Source organism: Pipistrellus kuhlii, unplaced genomic scaffold, assembly GCF_014108245.1.
Source record: "Pipistrellus kuhlii isolate mPipKuh1 unplaced genomic scaffold, mPipKuh1.p scaffold_m20_p_13, whole genome shotgun sequence".
NCBI classification, from domain to species: domain Eukaryota; kingdom Metazoa; phylum Chordata; class Mammalia; order Chiroptera; family Vespertilionidae; genus Pipistrellus; species Pipistrellus kuhlii.
In genome coordinates, this window is record NW_023425438.1 from 25,139,732 (window position 1) to 25,165,747 (window position 26,016).

The following is a 26,016-nucleotide window of genomic DNA, read 5'->3' on the forward strand; positions in this document are numbered from 1 at the left end:
AAAGAAAGGATTTTATTAAAGTTAAGTGAAATAATCCAGTGCCAATCACGGTAGATTTTAATTACCATTCAATGTGGAATTTTTGCTTTGTCTCATTTTATGCTTTCTTTCAAATAAACAGTTGGGTTATTCAGAAAAAGAGACATTCCAGTAAGGAAATACATACACATCCATCAAATACATACAATGCTACATTCTGTCTGTATTAAACTTGCTCCTAGGTGTCTTGTCAAAATACAGCAATACGAAAAGCAAACCTGAATAATGTTTATTTTTAACAAACAAGAAAACAGTAACATTCCTAGTATGTGGGGAAAAGACTAGGAACACATAGTTTATAAAAGAAGAAATCAATCACAGGTAGTTTATAAAGGAACAACTCAAGGAAACTAATAAGTATATGAAATTGTTCCAACTCACCAGTAATGTGAAACACAAATTGATTAGATTATTGTTTTTCCACTTAAATTTAGGGCGGTAATATTCTCTGGGATGCTGTGAGATAGCAGCTCTGCAGCACCTGTTGGGAGAATATTTGGATTAATACAAACTCATTTTGAAAATAGAATATATACATAACAGAAACCTGGCATGTTTATACCTTTTGGACTGAAATCTCACTTGTAGCTGTATAACCTAAAGGGAGAATTAAAAACAAGGACAGGGTTTTAAACCAGGATTTTCTTAGCAATAATACTGGTGGAAAAGCAAATGGGGGCATCATCAAATAAACTATGACACAGGTGCAGGATGGAATTCAGTGCAGTGCTTAAAATAATGGTTTGGAAGAATAATGCTGAAATGGGAAAATACTAACGATATGATGTCAGTGGAAATAATCTGTATACAAAGCTGTATAATGCCACGTAACTCCAGTTTTGTTGTATTAAATAAAGACTGGACAGAAATACATTAAAATGTTAATGGTTTGCTTTGAATGGTGGGTTGATGAGTAATTTCCTCTCTTGTGTGAAAGGAAATTCCAATGACCTAATGTTTCTCATTTTAAGTTTTGAAATATTACACACACAGATAAGAGGATAGTAAAGAATATCATAGACTTCCATGAGGACTATCTATATATATAAAAAGCCAGTGACCCATAGCAACCAGAACAATCAGTTGGCAGTGACACCCACCTCAGCCAGTGAACTGGCCTGATCCATGGTGGGGCCCGCAGGCCGACCAATGTCCCACAGCCCCTCCCCCAGACTGGCCCCTCCCCTGATTAGCACCCCCCCACCCCCAATTGGGGCAGAGCCAGCCAGCCAACCACCCATGGCCCCTCACCCAGGCTGCTGGCCCCTGATGGGCCTCCCCATCCCATTTGGGAATGGGACTGGCTGGCCAATCGCCCATGGCCCCTCCCTCCAGCCATCCTGGTCTTGATTGGGCCCTGATTGGAGCAGGCTGGCCGACCAACCTCCCACCATCTCCTCCTCTCAACAGTCCCGGCCCCAAAATGCCCTAATTGGGGCCGGGCTGGCCAGACCACACCAGTGCACAAATTTGTGCACTGAACCTCTAATTTTTTATAATAATAAAAAAAAGCAATCAACAGTTTATTTTAATTTTTAAAAAGAAAATCTGGCAAATTGTAGATCATCGTTAAGGAACAGTTTAAAATCCCAAATGGTTGTCATATCTGCCCTCTATTGACCTAAAAGCAGTGGGAAAATGAGTAAGTCAGCATCTTAAGGGTGTGGGTGGGGAGAGAGAAGTAGAGCCTTCAGATGTAATGGAATGCTAACTGGACTCTCTACACTCACCTGGGGCCAGCTTAAAGAGGGGGAAGCCCAGGACTTGAGTACGTATTTCCAACCCGCACACTTGTGTGGAGAGAACAGTGGAATTCTGTGACATGCTTGCTCTCACTTATAGGAGCCGAGGACTGCTGCTGCAGCTAATTTTGTAACCGTTTAAACCATCATTAGAATTGGTTGGAAGTGTAGATAAAATTTCAAGTGAAAAAATGACTCCAGATTTAGATTACTTCTAGTCAATGGTTTTTCAGCATTTGGGAATATTGTAGGTTTAGAATGGATAGAAGGAATTTTCATGATATTTTTGCTTTTTTATGTGAAAGGAAATTCTTAGCTAATGTTATATATATTTATGTAAACATGATGCATATCTATTCTGTCGTATCTATCTCTATCACATTGGTGAGATAGGGGTGTGTGTGAAATAGATTAATTTCCAGTATAAAGAAAGGGCAATTTTAAGGCTCTTCAAGTGGGGATAGTATAGAGATAATATATTTTTAAATATATTTTATTGATTTTTTTACAGAGAGGAGGAGAGAGGGTTAGAGAGCTAGAAACGTTGATGAGAGAGAAACATTGACCAGCTGCCTCTTGCACACCCCCTACCAGGGATGTGCCCACAACCAATGTACATGCCCTTGACTGGAATCAAATCTGGGACCTTTCAGTCCGCAGACTGACGCTCTACCACTGAGCCAAACTGGTTTTGGCTAGAGATAATATTTTAAAGGTGAATCTCAGGAATGAATCATATCCTTCACTGTGGAGGAAATATTTGGGAGAAGATGTTTTTATAATTCACATCCCAAGGGTATTGGCACTTTATAAAATGTGGCTTATAAAAATGAACTGATTTATTTCCATGGATATTGTGTGCTTTCTGCCAGGAACTTCACATGGTGGATTGACGAGGGCTTCAGGATTAAGTGTGCTTTGAGATATGAAAGTAAAATGTGACAGTCATAAAATTGCTTTAAAATTGATCCTTGTGCATGGGTGTCATAATTCCATTCTTAGTAAACTCTTGAGAGTAAACACCTGAATGCTTCTCAGAACAATCTGGCATCTCTGCTTTGGAATCTAGAGTTCCCTGCTCATTCTGATCTTTAACAAACTTGAAGCCATGAGGTGGGCAGTAAAATCTGTACCAGAACATAATTATAGGTTTTTACTCAACAGATGAAGTAGGGTGAAGTTTGGAATCCTATATAATAAAAGACTAACGTGCAGATCGACCGAAAGGCAGAACGACTGGTTGCTATGACACACACTGACCACCGGGGGCAGACATTCAATGCAGGAGCTTTTCCCCAGTAGTCAGTGTGCTCCCACAGGGGACCTCTGCTCAGCCAGAAGCTGGGCTTACCGCAGGCAAGTACAACAACTGTGGTGGGAGCCTCTCCTGCCTCCTTGGCAGTCAGACATCACCGAGGGCTCCCAGACTGTGAGAGTGTGCAGGCCAGCCTGAGGGACCTCTCCCTGAATGCACGAATTTCGTGCACCGGGCCTCTAGTGACATTTAACTATAATTGAAATTTTTCTTTAAAAGTACATAGTATATCCAATCTGTGCTTGGCAAGTTCACTAGCTTAACAGAGGTTTTTTTTTTGTTTGTTTGTTTTTTTTTGCTGGGTGATGGAATTGTGGGAAGGTTCTAATTGAACCTCTCCATATTTTCCAAATTTTTGGAAATGCTGAACAGCAACCTTCTTTTAGCTGGCTAATTTAATGAGGTAAAAATGGTTAATCAACTATGGACACCTTCTGCTGTTCAAGTTTTTTTTTTTTTTTTTTTTCCTGCCATAACTTTCCGAAAAGCAGTATTCACACGGAAGGTGTAAAGCACCCTGAAGCGTTAAAAGGGTTTTTCCATTTCTCATTTCGGCGTGCGTTTCCTCAGGGCCCCGCCGGAAATGGTCCTTCATGGAGTGTGGGAAAGATGTTGGAGCTGGGCCCCAGGGGAGCCGCTCAAAAACATCCTCCCCGAGCTCAGCCCTGTGGCTCCTGCCCTGAGTTTTGGGAGGGGTTCCCATTTCCCACCCTCGTGCGGGGCTGTTTCAGGGGTGGTTTTTGTCCTTCTGTGTTTGCCTCAAGGCCACGCCTCACCTCACCGGGGCTGCGCAGAGTCTTCGGGGTGGGAAACTTCATGTTCTTATCCCTGGTTAGGGCCTAGGGGGTAAGGTGCTTTTATTTCATTTATTTATGGGGGAGGGGAAAAAACCAGAATCTCCTCTAAAACAATGCTTGCTTACTAGTATTTTGTTGTGTGGTTAAACATTTAACGTTATCTTTTTTAACTTGGACCATAAGAGTGCTTTTGTGTGTGTGTGTGTGTGTGTGTGTGAGAGAACAGTAGTCTTAAAAGTTAAAATATCTGCTTCTCCCTTTTAGACTCCCTGATTTTGTAATCATCTGCTAATATATACAGAGTGTATATAGTTCTACTCCGAAAGGTTTCTGAAGAATAGATACTTACATAAAGTTAGCATACATTAACATACATTATAAGAAAATTTTACATTTTTTCAAGTAATATTTGCTTTTTTTAAAAAAAAATATTTTTATTGAATTCAGAGAGGAAGGGGGATTGAGAGAGAAGTAGAAACATCAATGATGAGAGAGAATCATTGATTGGCTGCCTCCTTCCCGTCCCTACTGAGGATGGAGTCCACAACCTGGCCATGTGCCCTGACCAGAAATGGAACCATGACCTCCTGGTTCATAACTCAAATGCTCAACCACCGAGCCACACTGGCCTGGCAATACTTTCTTTTTTACCACCCAAATAATAAATAGGTATAATAGATCATATGGGAAATAAAATGAATACAAAGAAGAAGATTAAAATCACCAGGTGAATTCAGTGACCCTATACACTTGCAGTTAACATTGTGGTATATATCCTTTGAATTGTTTCCCTTGGCACCTATGTGCATCTCACAACTAATGGTCAGTTTTCACATGTTGAGCTGAAGATGTGAAGTTTTGACAGCGGAAGGAACCACTTGATGCTTATCACTTTTCTAGTTTATCCATGTAGCATGGCCACGTTGTAAAAATCTCATTACCGATCATATTTAAAGCTATGGGATAAATACTCTCTGTTGCTCTAGTTATTTTTAGTGGTGGAAGTATATTAAGGAAAAATAGTGAAGAATCCAAAATTTGCTTATTATAGATACTTCTCTTCTTTGGGGAAAAAGAGCACACACACACCAAAAACCTTTCCAGTGGAAAAATACCAAAATTAAGTTCTCATTAGATGATGTGTACTTTCTGTTTTCTTTGGAAATGAATTCCCACCAGAGTTGCCTTAATTCTCTGGAGAGACATCTCTGTATGCTCCAGACAACATCTGATTTTACTTCTGTCTTTGGATTTTAGAGTCTTTGAAACAGCTACCCCATAACATGTCGAAAATAGAATGGACGTGGTTGTTATAATCTTGGTTTTAAATGTGATACATTTTCGTGGGCCGGGTTTGGTTAAAACGATTGAAAGCATACGCCAGAGCTCAGCTTTATGTTCGCTGAAGTCTTTGCAGTTCTATCTTCGGTCTGTGCCTAGGAGAAAAAGCAATCTACATATTTGATTATGCAAGCCATTTCCTTAAGCCCTGGGACATCGGATGGATGGGGGCTACTCTCTGGCATTTCTTTGATGCCTTAATTCTAGTATTTGGTCTCCTCCTACGGAAGGTGTGGTTTCTTCCCTCATGTGTTGAGGGAAAGCGGGAGTGGGACGAGAGGAGAAATACTCTTCTGCTGGAAGAGAAAGAAAACCTTTCAGCAGGCTTTAGGAGGAGGTACATTGTGGTTGTGATACGTCTTGTTTGGGGTGGTGGGCCCTGAACAAAACAGGTTTGGCTCAGTGGATAGAGCGTCGGTCTGCGGACTGAAAGGTCGCAGGTTCAATTCCGGTCAAGGGCATGTACCTTGGTTGTGGGCACATCCTCAGTAGGGGGTGTGCAGGAGGCAGCTGATTGATGTTTCTCTCTCATCAATGTTTCTAACTCTCTGTCCCTCTCCCGTCCTCTTTGTGAAAAATCAATAAAATATATGTATTTTTAAAAAGTGGCAAATGACATTCTTTCCAGGCTTAAATACTGATGACCAGAGGTAGGTCCTCTCACAGTTCAGAGGGGAGATCTGAGCTGGGCCGGGTGATGGATGGACGGAGCAAGGTTGGGTGATAGAGCTTCAGCCACACCAGTAGACTTCCTCTCTCCAAATAAGGCTCTTCAGAAACTCACAGCCACGGGAATCAAATCCACCAAGGGAAATGCTCTTCTTTAAAAAAAAAAAAAATGTTTCTTTTTTATCGGTAAGAAAGAGAGGGAGAGAGAGAAAGAGAGAGAAACTTTGATCATTTTGTTCCACGAATTTATGCATTCCTTGGTTGCTTCTTCACGTGCTGTGACGGGGAATTGAACCTCCGTCTCCTGGTTCATCGGTCGATGCGCAACTAACTGAGCCACACCAGCTGGGCATCAAGGGAAATTCTTCTTACTGTTTTTTGTTTGTTTTTAATTTAAATTCTCTATTGTTTAAAGCACATGTGTCAAACACAAGGCCCGCGGGCCAAATCCGTCCCGCCAGGCCTTGCAATGTGGCCCGCACCGCGCTGTCATCACTGCACTCCGCTGCGTTTCCATCACAATGACAGTTTATGACTGTTCAGTAAACCATTCGGCCCGCGATTTAGGCTGGATTTTAGATTTTGGCCCCTTCTCTGATTGAGTTCGACACCCCTAGTTTAAAGCATTTGAGGGAATTCTTGATGGTTCATGTGCCTGGGCTGTCTGAAGCCTGGAGCAGGGATCTTAACTTGACCTCCAGGCAGCTGCTGGGACAGGGCCCCAGGTTAGGGGAGAGAAGTGGCCTGGAAGGAGGCCTTATCCGGACCTCCGGCTGGGTGAGCACACCTGTCGCTATTTTAGGAGATGAGCACTGGTCAGAGGTATCTGTCCGGTGACTCCTGAGAGGGGCCTGGTCCTTCTCACAGGGAGGCTGACAGCTCTGTGCTGCCAGCTGTCCTTAGACACCCAGCTTATCTCCTGGGGCGGAGCGGCGGGCGCGCCACGGCCCTGGAGCGCAGGCTTGGGTGCCATTTGAGCAGGAGAGAAACCAGTGCACACACCTCGTGTTCCAGCCTTTGTCTTAAAGGTAGGTGAGTTTGGTTTGGTTTGGTTTGCTTGCCTCTACATCAGCATTCACTGCTAGAGGACTTTCTTAATTTTCCTGGTGCTCAGGATGGTTTGTCACTCTGAAAGGCTTATTCTGCTTTTGAAGTTTGTGTCCCTGACATCAACATCAGCTTTCATCTTAGTTCTTAAAAAAAACCCAAAAAACAAAAAAACCCCTCCTGATTCATAAAGGGTGATATTTTAATTAGAGAGCGGGGTAATTCATTGTCCTGTCATTGAGGAAGACTACTCTTGTCTGCCAGTGGAATGTGCTACGTATACATCTCCGGCTCTGCAGGATTATTTTGTGAGTGTGTGTTTGCTTGAATATTTTATTCTTATTTATATACCGTGTATTTCCGACGGACTACACCCTTGTTACAGAAAGCTGATTCCCATGAACTAAATTACCGTATTTTTCGGACCATAAGACGCTCCGGACCATAAGACGCACCAGTTTTTAGAGAAGGGAAATGAAGAAAAAAAGATTCTGAAACAAATAGTGTCCTAAAATATTTTATGTGCATTAAAACCCAACATCACAGTCATAAACACATATAATCAACCCTGTAAAGTAAACAGCAGCATTTAGAACCATTTTAGAGCCGGGCAAGCACACAGAGACCACACAGAGCCGGGCAAGTAAAAAAACTTTTTTTAAAAGTATATGTGTAGGCTATATTTGGACCATAAGACGCAGGGACTTTTCCCCCCCACTTCTGGGGGGAAAAAAGTGCGTCTTATGGTCCGAAAAATACGGTATATCTTTAGTGGGTCCTACTTGAGGACTGCTCTTAGTCTTCTCTCAACTTTTGAAGTTGGTATTTAATGTAAAGGGTGGACGCATAGCTCGCCTATCGCTGGAATTCGCTGGAATGCCGGGCAGCTGTGCAGAGCATGAGGATCGAATGTGCTAATTAAATATTTTTTTTTTTTTAGCAGGAATGGAATGTAGCAGCATGTGGTTAACCATTCCCGTTTGTTTTTAAAGAGGTATTTGTGTGTGTGTGTGTGTGTGTGCGCCAGATATTAACCATGAGAGAGAGTATTGGCTTTGCGGAGGATGCATTGCTATGTTAAATCGTTCTTTTCACAGAGGTAATGAGATCCTTTACCTACGAAGATTATCCTTTAAGACGTGCCCTGCTTAATCATCTGCTTTACGTGTAGGCCGTGGGGGCATGACTAGGGTTTGGCTCTTTAGTCAAGGTGTCCCATTTTTTTTTTAAATAAATTTTTAAAAATATAGTTTTATTGATATTCCACAGAGAGGAAGGGAGAGAGATAGAGAGTCAGAAACGTCGATGAGAGAGAATCATCGACCAGCTGCCTCCTGCACACCCCTCACTGGGGATGTGCCTGCAACCAATGTACATGCCCCTGACCGGAATCAAACCTGGGACCCCTCAGTCCGCAGACCGACGCTCTATCCACTGAGCCAAACCGGCTTCAGCTGTTCCTTCTTTTTTTGTTGTTGTTTTTTTTTGTTTTAATATTTGATCTTGCCTTTTCGTCTCCTTGTCAGTTATCCCTCATTGGTGGCTGAGTACTAGGCAGTGAGGCCGTGTTTCTCTCCCCGTTGGAGCCGTATTCTGATACTGGTTTGGGGGAGCCATGTGGATCATGCGGACGAAGCTGCATCATCCACACAGATGTTGGTTGGACTCTTTTTAAAAACCAGGCATTGTGCGCAGCGACCTGGTGGTGGGAGTCCGTGGCAGGACGTTTGTGTCATGTGGCAACATCTTGCTCAGTGTGTCTTTCGCGATAAGGGGGATGTGACTGCAGCGAGGCTGGGTGCGTGAGGAGCTGGAATGTGCTGGAGAACTGCCAGCAGATTGGGAGTGAGCGGTGTGACGAGCCCTAGTGCAGCCTTAAAATAGCCATTCTCTCACCAAATAGCTCGAGATTTGTCATGTCAAGCAGCCGCCGCTCCTTCCAGCGTATTACCGAGAAATACAGAGGGTCGCTTTCCTCCTGCATGTAGCAAAGGTTTATTTGAATTTGTTTCTCTCGTCGTTTCCGCGGTCTTAAAAAAAAAAACAACTTGTGACTGTAGGTAGGGGAATACTTCTGGGCACCTTCCTGTTGGCGGGGTTTCACCTGGGCTCCTCAGGAATGCGCTATTCCAGGCTTAGCGAAGAGGTTCCCCTGCTGTACCTAGTCCATCCACACCATAGGCAGTTTTGTGGTCTGAATAAAAGTTGGGGCCCAGCCGAAACCGGTTTGGCTCAGTGGTAGAGCGTCGGTCTGCGGACTGAAAGGTCCCAGGTTCGATTCCGGTCAAGGGCATGTACGTTGGTTGCGGGCACAACCCCGATAGGGGTTGTGCAGGAGGCAGCGGGTCGATGTTTCTCTCTCATCGACGTTTCTAGCTCTCTATCTCTCTCCCTTCCTCTGTAAAAAAATCAATAAAGTATATTTAAAAAAAAAAAAAGTTGGGACCTTGAAGGTTAAAAAAAAAAAAAAGTCCTATGTTTTATATGTCTGATCGTCTTTTCGATAGGAATTATTGATGTTTGAACACGAAAACAAGCAGGCAAACAGTAAAATATCTGAATATCTCTTTTCTGGAGTATTGTCTGGATTAGAAAAATAATTCATCTTAATGTTACACATGCAGGGTGGGTGTTATCTCTCTTGGTATATCTTGTATTGGCACAAGCTCACGAGACGAGGGACATAGAAGCGTGGTATTTACAACATTCCCGTCATAGCCTGGCCCGTGTGGCTCAGTGGGTTGAGTGCATCCCATTGCACCAAGAGGTCGCTGGTTTGAGTCCATCAGGGCACATGCTGGGTTGAGGGTGGGGCGTGTACAGATGGCAGCTGATAGATGGTTCTCTCTCTCTCTCTCTCTCTCTCTCTCTCTCTCTCTCTCTCTCTCTCTCTGTTTCTGTTTCTCCCTTCCTCTCCCTTCTTCTCTTTCTCAAAACAAATCAATGAAAACATTTTTAACAAATATATACAAAAGAAAAATAAAAGTATTCCAAACATAAAACTTGATGGAATTTGCTTAAATGTGTTGAGAGGTGCACAGGAGAGACCCGGGGTTTTATTTGGCTGTGTGTGCAGCGAGAAGGCAGATGGAAACATGACAAAAATCCGCTGCAGATGGCAGTGGATGGGACAGGTGAGGGCCAGATGGGAGCTCATACCAGGGGTAGGTGGAGGAGCGTGCTGGGTCATGAAATGCTAGCCATCTTAGATGTTTCCACAGCTGTTGTCAGCGAGCCAAAAATACTCCCAACTTCTCAGGATGGTCAGATCTTTGCCGTCTGAATGGGCTTAGATAACACAGTGTGCTTCAGATGCCCAGAAGATGTGTACGGTGGCATTATTGTAATAGAAAAAAAAAAAATAGGGAATAACCGAAATGCCCTCATTGGTGAGTTCGAGGAAGGCATATTAGAGAGTCAGTCAGTACAAGGCAGTGGCTCAGACTGCTGACTGATGGGCTCCCTGGATTTGAATCCCAGTTCCACCGTGGACTCACTTTATGACCTTGAGCAAGTCATGAACCCTTCCCTGTCTTAGTTTCCTCATCTGTAAGATGGGGGCAGTCATAGTACAGACCCGAGGTTATTGTGAGGATTAAATACATTAATATAAGCACAGTGATTAATGCCTAACAAAACTATTAGTGACTCCTATATTGATAAACTATTATTATTATTACTATTATTATTGAAAACTTTTCATAACCTAACAGCAATGTTTTCCATTTAACAGGAAAAAAGGAGAGCATGAGGTTATATAAGTGGTGTGATCTCACGTAGAAAAACATACAAAGGAAAAGAGATAAGGAGGAAATTTTCCAAATGTTCATTTTCGGGGGGGAGAGTGGTGAGACTGTGGTTTTTGTTTTTGTCTCAAAGCCTTTTTTTTTCTTTAGGGAAGGATTTCTCAGAGCCTTTATAAGCGTCATTGGCATTCGAGGAGAGAGAATAATGTGTGATATTTCCCAAACTTACCTGATCTTGGAATTCTTTTATTCTTTTTTTTTTTTTTTCCTCCACAGCCTCTCTTAGGCTTGGAGTTTCATAGAATATGCGTTGGGACACACTAATCTAGTCTGTTCTTATACAAAGCAAAAACATTAGAATTGCATTTTAACTAGTACATACATACTTGGATGAGAAACTTAGTTTTTATTATTTGTTAGGAAAGTTGATTATTTGGAGAGTTTGGTTTCTACCTGTATGTATCAAATTGCAGGCAGTATTTTTTTTTTAATTTAGTCGTTATTCGTTAACTGTGTTGAGTCCATAAGATTTTTCTACATTGAATTGCTTTTGTGTCCTAAATTTACCATTGAAGAGAGGAAACAAGCCATGATCACACATCTCAGTGGCTAGAAGGGATTTACATTGAACAGATGGCCCAAACACACATAACTTTTTTATTGGCCTCAACATTTTTTTTATTTATTTTTTTTTTTTGGTTCTCTCTGACTTTCCATTACAAATTTTCTGGAAGTTTTGACACTACTGAAATGAGGGCTCTGATAAGAATCAGAGAGACAACTGTCGTCAGGAGGTATTAGTTATTTCTTTACCAGAAGGTTTTGGATTTTTAAACACAGTGTTTGTTGTTAGGGTGCCTGCGTAGGTGTCAAATCTTATGTACGTTTTCACTTACGGGTGGCTTTAAACTCCATGTAATAAAGCTCTAGGGAAGAAGGATCTCCTCCTGTTTCATAATGGCAGGAGTAAAACCTCATAATGACTAACCCCCCAGACTGGAGTTTATGGTGTGTGTTTTTTTGTGTGTTTTTTTTTCCTTTGTGAGTGGAAAAAGGTGAGAAGGGCAGTTGCTGTTTGGGGGCAGGAAACATTGTTACATCTACCGATTAACCCCCCATTCCTCCCCTGTCCCCAGTGTCATTGCAATAGGGCCCTGAGCTGTAGTCAACTTCAGGAGGTTTGTGATGGAGCACTGTTTTCATATTGTAGGCTGCAGCTTCTGGTCAGACAGATTGTAGAGGAAACATAGAATTAGAAATTTTAGAGCTGGAGGCGGGGGTATATCTTAGCACAAACCATTGCGTAGAGGAGGGACAAGCTCAGAGAGGCTGGGCGGTCCCAGCCTCACAGACTTCAGAGCTGAAATCGCCATGTTCAGTCAGAAGGCGTCATTCTGAGCCTTTTGCAGAGAGATGAGAACAGCCAGCCCCCTCGTGACCGTTTCCAAAGTGCTGGGCGTTCCAGGGGCATCTCACCTCTGCTTATCGGAACCACTGTGATGCATTGAAGCATGATGTATAAGAAGTGAACCTTGCCGAAACCGGTTTGGCTCAGTGGATAGAGCGTCGGCCTGCAGGCTGGGGAGTCCCAGGTTCGATTCTGGTCAAGGGCATGTGCCTTGGTTGCGGGCACGTCCCCAGTGGAGGGTGTGCAGGAGGCAGCTGGTCGATGTTTCTAACTCTCTATCCCTCTCCTTTCCTCTCTGTAAAAAAATCAATAAATATATATTTTTTTTAAAAAGTGAGCCTACAAGTGAATGCTCTTGTTAGCTGTTTTCATGCTGTCCAACTAGCATTAGTATTTAATGGGGAAATGGATGGTGTTTTACCAAAGATTAAAAACAAAAAAAAACTTTTTTTTTTTTTTGATGAGAGAAAGAAGTACGGAACTAAAACCCAGCACATACCACATGTCCACCTTTGTCTTAATAAAAATAGCAAACAACTGTGCCCCGGCTGCCTGGGCCAGGCTGAAGGCAGGTGAAGGTCATTCCAAAATAGAAAAGGATCTGGTTAAATATTATTTGGATAAGTAGAATGCGTTTAAAAATTCTCAGACTCAGGCGTGTGGATATAGGCTGACGGAGGAGTTCTCTCTGCTCACATCGCAGGTCCTCTGAGCTGTGTGTTACCCGTGAGCTCAAAGGGGATGAAGGACAGTCCTGAAAAACATGGCCCTTATCCGCCCCTGGCCCCGGCCCCACGTGGGTTTGCTAACCATGTAGGAGGTCTAGGGCCTGAGAGAGAAAAGGTAAAAGGTCTCCCCCTCTTCCCTTGGAGTCCTCTCCTGTGGGAGGTAGACATTGGGAGGGAGTATTTTTTCAGTGGCTGGGCTTTGTGTCTGGAGCCACACCGCCTGATGGAACCCTGACTCTGCTGGTTAGTACTCGTGAGTCTTCAGTAATTGACTATATTCAACTTACATAGTAGTTTGTCATCCAAAGTGGGTAATTTGTAGGAATGAAAGGGGACACTCTAAATAATTGTACCAGGACAGTAAAGCAAAAACTGGCACCGTCTGAGGCAGACCATGGTCACCCTGAGGCAGACTATGGTCACCCTGGTCTTATCAAACCCCCTCATCTCCGTGTCTCAATTTCTCCATGTTATAAAAGGAACATGGTGATCGTACTCACTTCTTAGGGGATTAGGATGATTTTACTTTGTCAGCTAGGCACGTGTCTGGCACCTAGTATTAGAATTAGCATCTGTGGTCCAGGGAAGGATGGGCATTGAGGCGCTTGATTGTCAGGTGGTGGCTACTCAGGATCCACTCTGGAGACCATAGTTTTTATAGCGGACCTACAGATACAGGAATGGTTAGGTGGCTGGGTGGGTGGGGAGTGCCATAACTAGATCTCTCTGCCTCTCTCCAGTTCACTTTTCCCACATAGTGATAGGTAGGGTTGTCAGATTTTGGAAAAACAAAGAAACTAGAATGCCCAGTTAAATTTGAATTTCAGGTAAACAGCACATCTCCTTTAGTAAAATCATATCTCATGCAATATTTGGGGCATGTGTATACTAAAAGTTCATTGCTTGTCTGAAATTAAACTTAGCATTCTGTATTTATCTGGTAACCATGTACAGTCTAAAGAGACTTTTTTTTTTTTTTTTTTTTTTTTACCTTATTCAATATAACCCACCTTCAGATTTGTATGCAAAAGTATGGTCTAGTTCCTATTATTAAGTATTGTGTTGCATTATTATTATTATTATTATTATTATTATTTATTATTGAATATGGTATCACATAATTATCCTCATTCCCCCATTCCCATCCCAACCCCTCCCTACATATGCCCCCATCCCCCAGTTATCCATGACCATTGCCTAGGCCCATACGCATGCACACAAGTCCTTTGGTTGATCTCTTCCCCTTACCCCCACCCTCTCCTACTTTCCCTCTGAGGTTTGAGAGTCTGATAGCTGCTTCTCTTTCTCTTGGTCTGTTTTTGTTCATCAGTTTATGTGTTAAGTTTTAAAAGCCCATGTTTTTTACCCTTACTTGGAATGGACATTTGGTACGTTTTTACTGAGTAGCCACCGGCAAAAAGGCAAGGCAAAAAGAAACTTAGTCTGGTTTGCCACTGCCGAGGGGATTACCTTCGCTCTGGGAGAACTTGGCTGTGCATGGGGGTGCATATGCCATCTCCTTCTCTTTGGAGGGGAGTCTACTGGTTAAGGTGACTTACTGAAGCGTGGGGAGTTCTCCGTTTTGAGACTGAATCACTTTGGGAATAATCTGGAGAGAGGGAACTTAAGTTTGCATTTCACTTGTGAGCGTAGAGGGACCGGCTTTTATTGTCATTAAGAGTGTGACCTTCAGACACTCTTCCCATGACAGCTTCTTCTTCCTGTTGTTGACTTTCGGTAGTCCTGCCCTAGAAAATGCCGGTGGATATTCTGCATCAGCCCTGGAACTCTGTCAGCACTCGTCCTGAAGGGCACTGCATGCCTTTGGGGAATGATGACGGGAAGGTTAGGTAGGGCCTGTGGAAACCCCGAGTCTCTGTCTGCATTTTGTGCACTCTGGCTGCGATCCCTCTGCTCAGTCACGTCTCAGAGAAAACGTTCCACCAGGTTAATGATACACTGGGTGAAATGACTGATAGCCGCCAGCGAAGCCTGGGATTGTGGTTACGGGGTAAGAGGGAGCCAGAGCCAATGGGCTTGGGACCAATCCTGGCGTTGTCACGGCTGCCATTTAGAAAACTTAATGTACCCAACGTCAAGGCACAGGTTGCAGGTGATCCTTGGAAGAAGAATGCGCGGTGCTGAGAGCGTACTCTCGGGCGCAGAGAATATGCGGGTGGATTAGCCAAGGGGGAGTCCAATCAGAGCTGTTGGTTCTGGGTGCCGGATTTTGGAGTGTATTTTGTTGTTCACGGGTGGCTTTCCAGACAATAAAATGTTTGTGGGTAGACTCATGCCAGCCAGGCTTTGGAGGCCGGTAGGTAGTTCCTTGGATGAGCATTCCCCCTCCTTGTCCCTTCCTTTCTGACCGGTCTCCCCTTCTCCTCGTGGCTTCCCTTCGTGGCCCCTTCCCTGGGAACACGCGTCGGCTCTTCAGGAGCCAGACCGGTTTGTCACCGGCGTTCACAGGACTGGCAGGCACGGTGGGTTGTTTACCTGGCTGAGGGCTGGCACGCATCTGGTTGGACGCGGACTGGCTGTCAATGGTGGAACCTTTTTACATTTTAGGGCAGCGGTTCTCCGTCGTCTTGGCAATTCGTTAGCATCACCTGAGGAGCTTCTGGAAAGGCGGATGCCTGGGATGAAAGTATTTTGGGGTACAACCGGGAGAGAGAGGGAATAATTGTGATTTCATTCTCTGGGGGCATTACAGGGGCACCAGGACTTGGAAACAGCTCCCCAGGGTGATTCCAGGGCAACGCCGGGCTGTACCTTACCCTGTGGTCTGCGGTCAGAACGATGGCTGTCCTCTAGGCTGCCTGTAAGGGTAGCTGTGACCCTGTGTGGCTACTTACATTTAAATTAAAGTTCACGATTATATGAAAGGCTGAAAGGTATTCTTTAAGAAGGGGAAGAAGAAGAAAAAGGCAAAGATAAAAACTATGAACAGCAAGTACATATCTATCATCGCGTGAACCCGAAAGTCAAGTGAATTAAAAATCTGAGCGACAGAATAAACTGGTGAATAGAATAGAATCAGGGGCATAGAAAGGGGGGTGGACTGATAATTGTCCGGGGGAAAGGAGTGTGGGGGGGTGCAGGAAGAGACTGGACAAAAATCGTACACCTATGGATGAGGACAGTGTGGGGGAGGTAAGGGCAGAGGGTGGGGTGGGAACCGGGTGGAGGGGAGCTCTGGGGGGCAGGGAGAGAAGGAGAAACTATTGTAATAATCTGAACAATAAAGACCTATTCAATTAAAAAAAATAAATTAACGTTCACGAAAACTAACAGTTCAGTGCCTCGGTCACAGTAGCCCCATTTCAGATGCTTGGTAGCTGCCGAAGGTTCTACCGTTCGGACCGGGCTGGTGGAGGAGGTTCCCACCGTGGCAGAGGGCTGGCTTGGGCAGCCTCGGTTCAGGCTGCCTGTGGGAGGCTCACCAAACGGGGCACGGAGCCGGGGACATCTGAGACGCCTGACACAGGAAGGACGGGCTTGGAGCCGGGCTCCTCCAGCAGGACCGGCCGGTGCCCAGCCTTTTTCTCAATGGCCCCCCGGCCCCCGTGGCCCTGCCGCAGCTGGCGCCATGGATTAGGTGTCACCGCTCACTGAAAGGCCCCGTTGAACGCCGGCCGCCGGCCTGGGAGGTGTGGGAGGACGGAGGGCGGGACAGTGTGAACTTGGAGGAGCCCAGGGCCTGGGGGAGAGAATCAGGCTTTCTTCCCCTGCAGAGCAGAGGCGTGACCTTTATGGACCTGGAGGAAGCATGGGTATTTGGGGTAAAACCGGGAGAGAGAGCGGGAATGCAACCCCTTCTGTGGAAGAGACACGGGCTTCCGTTGTTTTGCCTCTCCTGGTTCATTTCCAGAGTGTGGGGGAGAAACACCTATTTTCAGTGAAACCAAGTGCTACCTGGGCCCCGTGTTCCTAGGGGGTTGGGCAGGGAGAAGGTAAGAGAATGGGATCATTTCTACTCCGACATAATCTCATAAAAACCCCAGTAGGGGCCGGGTCATGGAAAAGAGGAAGGGGTCACAACCACGATTACTGTACCCAGCAAAGCTATCCTTCAGAATGGAAGGGCAGATAAAGAGCTTCACAGATAATAACAGAAAGCTAACGGAGTTCACCGCCACCAAACCAGGATTATGTGAAAGGCTGAAAGGTATTCTTTAAGAAGAGGAGGAAGAAGAAAAAAGATAAAAATTATGGTCAGCAAATACATATAGACATCAATAAGTGAATCTAAAAATCAAGTGAATTAAAAATCGGAGGAACAGAATAAACTGGTGAATATGATAGAATCAGGGGCAAAGAAAGGGAGTGGATTGATAATTATCAGGGGGGAAAGGGGTGTGGGGGTGCAGCAAGAGACTGGATTAAAATTGTAAACCTATGAGGACAAGGGCGGGGGTGGGGGTGGGCAGTAAGGGCAGAGGGTGGGGCGGGAACCAGGTGATAGGGAGCTATGAGGGGGAAAAGGAGAAACAATTGTAATAATCTGAGCAATAAAGATTTATTAAAAAAGAAAAAAAAAGAAAAAAAAGAAAAAAGGAAGGGGTCAATGACGTTTGTTGAGTGACATCTAGGGGTGTCGAACTCAATCAGAGAAGGGGCCAAAATCTAAAATCCAGCCTAAATCGCGGGCCGAATGGTTTACTGAACAATCATAAACTGTCATTGTGATGGAAACACAGCGGAGTGCAGTGATGACAGCGCGGTGCGGGCCACATTGCAAGGCCTGGCGGGACGGATTTGGCCCGTGGGCCTTGTGTTTGACACATGTGAGGGGTCTGACTTAAACGATGCTTTCTCTGCTGGGGGGGGGGGGGGGTCCTCTTTCTGGAATCTGCCCTCTCCAGAGAAACGCTCCAGCCGTCCGGAGGTGGACAGTCCAGCCTGCACCCTCCAGGCTCGGTGCGGAGCCTCCTCTCTTGCATGTCACTGGACATCGGCATTCCCCCGGGGACAGTTTCTGTTGCTTTCCCTTGACCCCACCAAGAGGAAATGCCCAGTGTTCCCGGGCACAGGGAGCGGGGGGAAGTGAATGAGTCAGGGCATGAATCCAAAGGATGCGAGTGGTCCAGCGTCGCGAGCCAGTGGCTGGAGAGGGCCTGTGAGTCACCTGAGGTTTTCCTCTGTGGTCATTGTCTGCTGTTCATCCCGGGAGAGGCTGGCGTGCCTGTTGCAGGTGTCATTTCCCCGCTTTGTCACACCTGCCCGCTAAGTGCTTTTGGGGGGGTTGTAGCTAAATTCTCTGTATGGATGCGTGACCCCCGCCCAGCACTTGTCTGCCTTCCCCCTGGGGAGTGAGGGGTCAGGACCTCGCCCCCCGTTACTTCCACTCTGCTGCTGACGGCCCGTGATTTTTATGTGTTTTGTTATGTATTTTACATTTTTTCGAATTGTTTTATTTTTGCCTGATTTTCTATATTCCCTTTCTTCAAACACAGAGAGTCAGATAGGGCATGTTAACGTCAGTTAAAAATAAGGAAACAGAAGCTGGGAAAGACCAAAAAGGAATGCTAAGAAGAAGAATAGGAAAGCAAGCACTGATTCCTTAATATCTTGTGTTGTGTAAGAGGCCATCCTGGTAGCTCTTTTATACTGTATATATATTATTGATATATATACACTGTATATATATTATTGATTTTTTACAGAGAGGAAGGGAGGGAGATAGAGAGTTAGAAACGTCAATGAGAGAGAAACATTGATCAGCTGCCTCCTGCACACCCCCAACTGGGGATGTGCCTGCAACCAAGGCACATGCCCTTGACCCGAATCGAACCTGGGACCTTTCAGTCCGCAGGCCGATGCTCTATCCACTGAGCCAAACCGTTAGGGCCATCCTGGTAACTCTTGAGGGAGGTCCTCTGTTGCTTGTGGATTTGGGAGGTCTTTATAGGAAACTTACCTCCCAGCCCTTGAAAATTTGCATTTTGAAGTCCTGTATGTAACCTTTCAGTGCTTAATACAGATCTGGGTTCTCAGCAAAGATTTAAGCTGCAGTTAAATTCCAGACATGTACATCAGAACCCCCTGAGGGGCTTTTTTTTTTTTTTAAATTACAGGTTCTGGTCACATCACATCCCCACTGAATAAAATTTCCAGGCACTGGAGCCAGGATGTATATTGAAAATTCCTAGGTGACTTTTGGTGAGCAGCCAAGTTTAAGAATCACTGGCCTTATGGTCTTTGCCTCAATTTTCAGACGGGGAAGCGAGGGAGGTGAACTGATTTCCCTGTAGTGAAAGGTAGTTAGCGGGAGGGTTAGACCAGGGATCTTTCTAAGGTCCCTTTAAACCCTGAGAATTTGTGACTCTCCTGTGTTACCTTACACTGTCCCGATCTCTGACTCATACTGTAGTCTTTCTGAAATCGATTCCTTTTCCTTTTCGTTTTTCTTTTTGGCAGTACGTTGAACTCTTTTTTAAAAACGTTTTTTTATGCCCAGCGTGCTGTTTCTTGTTTCATTCTAAAGGGTGGCCTGCCGCAGGCCCTGTGTGCTCACACAAGCTGAGTGTGAACTTTGAGGGTGATCTCCGGGACCCCTTTCTCAGATCTTAGTTTTGCATGATCTCATCCTGGTGGCTTCTTTGTGATTTACGATTTCCTCCCTCCCTTCGCCATAAAAAAAACGTTCTATCTCTTGATATATTTTTGGCTGCAGAATAACTCCAGATGGTACTTTTTTGTATAGAGAGAAAAAAAATAACAGAATTTTTACCCTTTTCATGAATTATTTTCCTACTTTGAATTTTAACGAAGTTATTAATCTTACAGAAGACTCGCTTTGTAAAGAGACCAATCACTGAACTAACACTTGTATGTAATATTTAATTCCTTCGGCAAAAATAAATGAGTATTGTTGTGACTCTTTGTTACCTCGTGTGTTACTCTGTTACATCTTTAGCATCACAGGATAAAATAACAGCACAATTTTCTAGAAATAGAAAATTAAAAGAACTTCTGATCCTGGGAGTTGTCATTGAGAAATAAGTGCCAAAAATGGAGTCAAATAAAACAATATAATTGAAAGCACTTTGAAAAATACATGGCAGTATACAGATGTAAGTTACTGAATTTTTAAATTCATTTTTATTTACTTATTTATTTTTTTAATCCTCACCCAAGGACATGATGAGAGAGAGACAGAGACAGAGTCATTTGTGTAAGAGAAATACTCATTGATTTGCTTTCTGTATATGCCCGGACTGGACATTGAACTGGTAACAATGCTCCAACCAACGGAACCACTTCATCCGGGCAGTTCCTGATTTTTTTTTTTAAATATATTTTATTGATTTTTTACAGAGAGGAAGGAAAAGGAATAAGAGCTAGAAACATCGATGAGGGAGAAACATCGACCAACTGCCTCCTGCACACCCCCCACCAGGGATGTGCCCACAACCAATGTAATACATGCCCTTGACTGGAATCGAACCCGGGACCTTTCAGTCTGCAGGCTGACACTCGATCCACTGAGCCAAACCAGTTTCAGCCAGTTTCTGATTTTTAAAAAATCATAAGTCTGACCTGAGAACTGACATGGTTTCAGATGATGAAGCACTTTCACAAGGAGCATGCATACAGAAATCCCTAATTGGAAATGTTTTGCACAATATTACTGAGGATGTGGATTATTGATAGAAAATGTTCTTTACTTTGAAATGGTCTTTTCACTGGGGTTTTTTATTATTATTATTATTATTTGGATTTTTCTGGATCAAGGAGAGGGGACCTTGGTCTGTTCTTTGAGCCTGAAGTATGTTTCGTGCTAGCTGTGTTTCCCTCAGAATAGGAGAGCACCGAAGTATGTTTCGTGCTAGCTGTGTTTCCCTCAGAATAGGAGAGCACCAAAGGTCAATCACTCATGCTGAGCTCCGCAGAGCCCCGCCACAAAACCGTTTAAATTCGCTGGGTTGAAGATGCAGAGGCTAGAAGAAAACTTTATGGGGAGTTTGTGAACAGAACATTGAATGTGGAAGGCATGGAAGGGGCCTCCGGTAGTAGTGCTTTAATTCAGGTAGCATCACAAGAAAAGAGGGGGAAATAGGACGTTTGAATAATTGTGCAACCACTGACATGGTAAAGAAGGCGTTCTTCCGAAAGGCAGTCTTCCCAGACATGTCTGCTTGGGAATAAGCACTCTCCCTGGCTGCTTGGATTAATCTGCCATGTCTGAATTCCCCCTCCGCAGTGGGTCAACGGACTAAGTTAGGAAACTCCCTCAGCAGCACCGATGGGCATGGAGCCTCCATCACAAAGCAGTGCTTCCCTTTGCTGGGCTCTGCGCTGGCACCAGGGCACAGCGCTCTCTGCACAGGGCGAGAGTCCAGAGGACATGGGGGACCAGAGGCAAGTCCTCGTCATGATTAGTATAAACTGCAGGCACAGCATTGGGGTGTCATATTCTTATAGGTGCTGGAAGGGAGAGGGGCCGTTTCTGAAGGAGGATAATGCCCAAGGCACAACCTTGGTAACTGGAAAGGTTAGGTTGTGGGAGAGTCTCAGGCCAAGAGACCAGCTTGTGCAAAGCCAGGCAGAGAGGAGAAAATCATGTCTGGGGGAGATGCTCCGTTATGGCTGAAGCAGAGGGAGTGGGTTATGGAGTGAAGGGAGCGGGGACAAGGTGAGAGGTCTTGCTTGCTTTGCAAGGGTCAACCCAAAAGGAGAAGAGGGGGAGGGAGATGCTGAAAGATTTTAGGCAAGTTTGTGCATTTTTCAAAACTCACTAGAGCTCCAGGATGGGAGATAATAAGGCAAAATAGCAGAGTAGGCAATAATTTCAGCCAAGAAACTCTGAGGTACTTCACGTAGGTCAAGGTGATAGTTTGAGATTTTATTTTTATTTTTTATTTTTTTTGCTAAAGAAAAATTGTTAATAAATCGACTGACAGGAAAAACTGAATCCCTAAGGCATCATACTCTGTCCCCAAACCCATATTCAAGGGTTTTAAAGATTGCCCACATCATTCACAGGATGTTATAATTTTCGACTATGTTCTTTTTCACTTATTCTACAATTTTGTGGAAAAACTTTTTTATTACCAACTAGATATTCTTATTTGAACTGTTGTGGTCAGTATTCTTGGTGAAGAGCTGATGGATAATTGTTGGTCATATTATGTAAGAAAAAAAAATTTTTTTTTGGAATAATGTTCCTGAAGTTACATGCAAAATAAAATTTTGAACATCATATTTTAAGTGGCTTATGGCCATGCACCATTTAAATTAATCCTCTTGAAACCTCTGTGGGTTGAAGAGTAATTTTTAAGTAATTTAATTCTTATTTATTTCCCTTCAAAACCCAAATTTTCCTATTAGGCTTTGCCTATTGGCCCATAAAGAAACAAACATTCAGCATTGCTGGTGAACACAGTTCTTGAGGTGTTTCCAGGGAAATAATAAGGTACTTCAAGAGCTTTCAAAACAAGCAAACCTCAAAAATATTTGTTTTGAGGTTACCTTGTAAATTTTTTTAAAATAACTTCTAATTGTGTAATAGATTACTAATGAATTTTCCTGTAAGTCCAAGGATAACCCTTCTTAACACTTTGTTATATTTCTTCTTGGTCTTTATTTATTCATACTTGCGTATAATCATATTCTTACACAATACTTTTTAGATAATTGTGCTCACTTGGATAAGTTGGTATCCATTTTTAAAATGTTTTTTTTTTAATGATTTTATTCTTTTTTTTTTTTAGAGAGAGAGAAAGGAAGGGAGGAGAGAGAAAGAGAGAGAATTTAACATCAATGTGAGACACACACACTAATTGGCTACTTTCTGCATACCCCCCACGGGGAATCGAGCCTGCAACCTGGGCTCGATTTGATTCCATGACTGGGAATCAAATCAGTGACCTCTCACTTCATGGGATGACGCTCAACCAACTGAGAACACACCCGCCAGGGCCAAAATGTTTTTCTGAAAACATTTTTATGGCTATATAAAATACACCATTCCCTATTACTGGACCTTCAAGTTGTCTTCATTTTTTTTTTTTTCTAAAATAAAAGCAAAGTGATGAGCATCATTGCATTCAAATTTGTATCTACATTCACCTTTTTCCTGCAGATTCCTAAGAGGGGGATAGCTGGATCTGGGGAATTCTATTTAACCCCGTTCCTAAGGCTGTACGTTACCACAACCTTCTTGCAGGTGTCTGACCCCCTTGTCTCGGCCGACTTACTCCTGTAGCAGATAGATGCCTTTGAACTTAAGCAGGCTGCTAGTGTTTTATGTGGGATTTGGATTTTGCTACTTAAAATGTTGGCTTCTGAGATATTTATGTAAATCACAGACGTCTTCCTGCTGAGGACACATGGACATGTGTCTTATGTCTCAAGCAAAAGGCAGTGGAAGTGTAATGTAGTGGATTTCCTTTCTTTCCAATGTGGAATAAGAATGAGATTAATTGGCTTGTGTAAACTGGAGCAGAAAAGTTAATAGAAATAATACAAGCTGTCAGGCTCTGTTTAGTTCTGTTATGCTTTTAAACCTCAGTCTTTTAAAACCGTGTTTAGAAAATGGTGCAGTTTAATGTGTCTACAGAATATTGAGTATAGTATTACCAGAAAAACCTCACCCTTTGAGTTTAGTTAGAACAATGAGCATATCTCATAGTGTTTTCACTTTCCTTGTCATTCCTTCCAGGGGTCTTATGCTTTTCTAAGTAGGTTAAAGTTGGGTTCCAGACTGAGTGCCAAGACAGAGTATTTCTACCTGGAATTGCTTTTCTATTTTTAGCTCACGTTGTATTTCCTGCTGAATAGCCTCCTAAACAGGAAGCCCTTTAAATTAATCACACATCTAATTTGGGTGCCGATAGGGTGCCCGCCAAAGGCACAGAAAGTGGATACGACGTCCCCAAAGTCACATGAGCGGGTTTCCGTCCTTTTTGGACGCAGACAAAGCGAGGGTCCTTCTTCAAGACGGATACCGTTGCGATGTCACGTTCTTTCTCTACAACTCCACTGTAGAGAATTGAAGAGAAAGAAGCCATTACACGGGTGCCATCCAAAGCCTGAGAAGAACGAGGTGCAAGGGAGAGGGATTGGGCAATGGACCGAGCCCAGATTTTTATGTAACTGTAACTAATACAGGCGTGACTCACTCGGCGTGAACGTCAGATGTGAAGATTGGGTTTTAACCGTTACGGAGAATGGCTGTTCACGTTCTAAAATGACTCATCCCTTGTAAAAAGGAGGCGTTCCCTTTCTTTTAAGAGGATCGTCCCCTGGTGAATTTGGGTACTTGCCTATTCATCGGTTTTATTGCTGTTGTTGTTTTAGCTGAATTCGAATGCCCTACGATCCTATGATACAGTTTCTTAAAACGTTGCGATATGCCCCAGGGGTCTTACGCCGAGGCCTTTACCCAAGAGAAACGAAAGAGCACGTCCACACAGAACTGTGCACACACATGTTCTTAGCGGCCCTGTTCGCAGTAGCCCCAACGTGGAAACAACTCAGATGCCCACCACAGGTGAGTGGGCAAATGCACGGTGTTACAGCTGTACAGTGGAACACTAGAAGAACGAGCCATTGCTATGTGTGACAACATGGGTGGATCTCAAAATGACTTTGCTGGGTGAAGAAACCAGACAGAAAGAGCGTTCGTGCTATTCAGGAAAATAGTCCACTTGATGTTATAGCTAAACGAAGGGAGGGATGTCCATTTCTAGAATTGCACGTGGGTACATGCAGTGGCTCTTTGTTACCCAGTGATAATTATTTCATCTCTGCTGTCCATAAAAAGTAACCACCACTGTGAGCTCTATTGTCTCAAAGGAAGATTTCTTTCTTATCAGACATAAGTTAAAAAGCTTTAGTAAGTTAAAAAGTATAAATGTCCAAAGTAAGTCTAAAAAGTACAACAGTAGTGATTTTTGAATGTTCTGTGTATTGTGTTAAGCATTGTACATGCATTAACTCAATTCTCAAAACAATTCTATGAGGTACAGGTTTCATCCTTATTCCCATTTTACAGATATGTGAACTGAAGCACAGAGCAGCTAGGAGCTTGACCAAATCAGTGTCTAATTTAGATTATGAGAACGTAGTCAGCATCACATCACTCGTAAGTAAAGACGCACAGAGGAAAATGACAGAGTTATCACTCTGTAGGCCTTTGGCGACCTTGACCATGATACCCGGGGTCGGTCAGGGTAGAGGGAAGACAGGCCCTCCCGCACAGGGCTGGTGGGGTGGTCCATTTCTGTAGGACGCAGTAGGTTTCTCTTCTAGAGATGTAGCCTAAGAAAATAACGGTCAAGATCACAACAACAGGACTACATTCAAGAAAATATTACTGAGCAGAAACCAGTTTGGCTCAATGGATAGAGCGTCGGTCTGCGGACTGAAGGGTCCCAGGTTCGATTCCGGTCAAGGGCATGTACCTTGGTTGCGGGCACATCCCCGGTGGGGGGTGTTCAGGAGCCAGCTGATTGATGGTTCTCTCTCATCGATGTTTCTCTCACTCTATCCCTCTCTCTTCCTCTCTGTAAAAAAATCAACAATATATATATATATATATATATATATATATATATATATATATATATAAAAGAAAGAAAATATCACGGAGATGTGTGAACAACTGTGTGCCTTCTCGAAAGGACGTGTTCCGTAAATGACGGCGTGCCCACACTGTAGAACACTGCTCAGCTACCAAAACTGATGATTTGGGCATATGTTTATGGACGTAGCTGTTCAGGAAGTAGTAAATGGGGATAAACACACAGTGCGGAACACGAAGATCCGACATCTGTGCGCACTCTGTGCTCCGGAAGGGCGTGGGCCCCCTCCGAGGGGGCAGCACCCCCGCCTCCTCCCGCTGGCTGCCGCGCCAGGGGACGTGCCACGCCTCGCCGTAGGGTGCGTGTCCGTGCGAGGGGTCCCTCCAGGGTCCCTCCAGGGTCCTCTGGAAATGAGCGCTACAAGACATGCTGGCGTAGAGCAGGGAGGGAAGGGATCAGTGTACGTGGTGGTAGATCTGACGTGAACTTCGTCTAACACACGCAGACACGGACTGCCACAGCCCGGAAGTCCAGCCACAGCACAACTACCTCCTAGATTTGTTTTTCCCGTCTTCCCTGAGGCCCGCCGGGTGTCCCTTCTCTCTTCGCCCCTTGAGACTCGCTCTACCCAGTGAGGTTTCCTCTTTACCTTTT

General features: G+C 44.1%; 1 protein-coding gene across 1 annotated transcript in view; it reads left to right on the forward strand.

The window, feature by feature from the left end:
- Positions 1 to 26,016, forward strand: part of SPTBN1 (spectrin beta, non-erythrocytic 1) — a 179,511-nt gene that overhangs the window by 7,946 nt on the left and 145,549 nt on the right. The window lies entirely within an intron of this gene.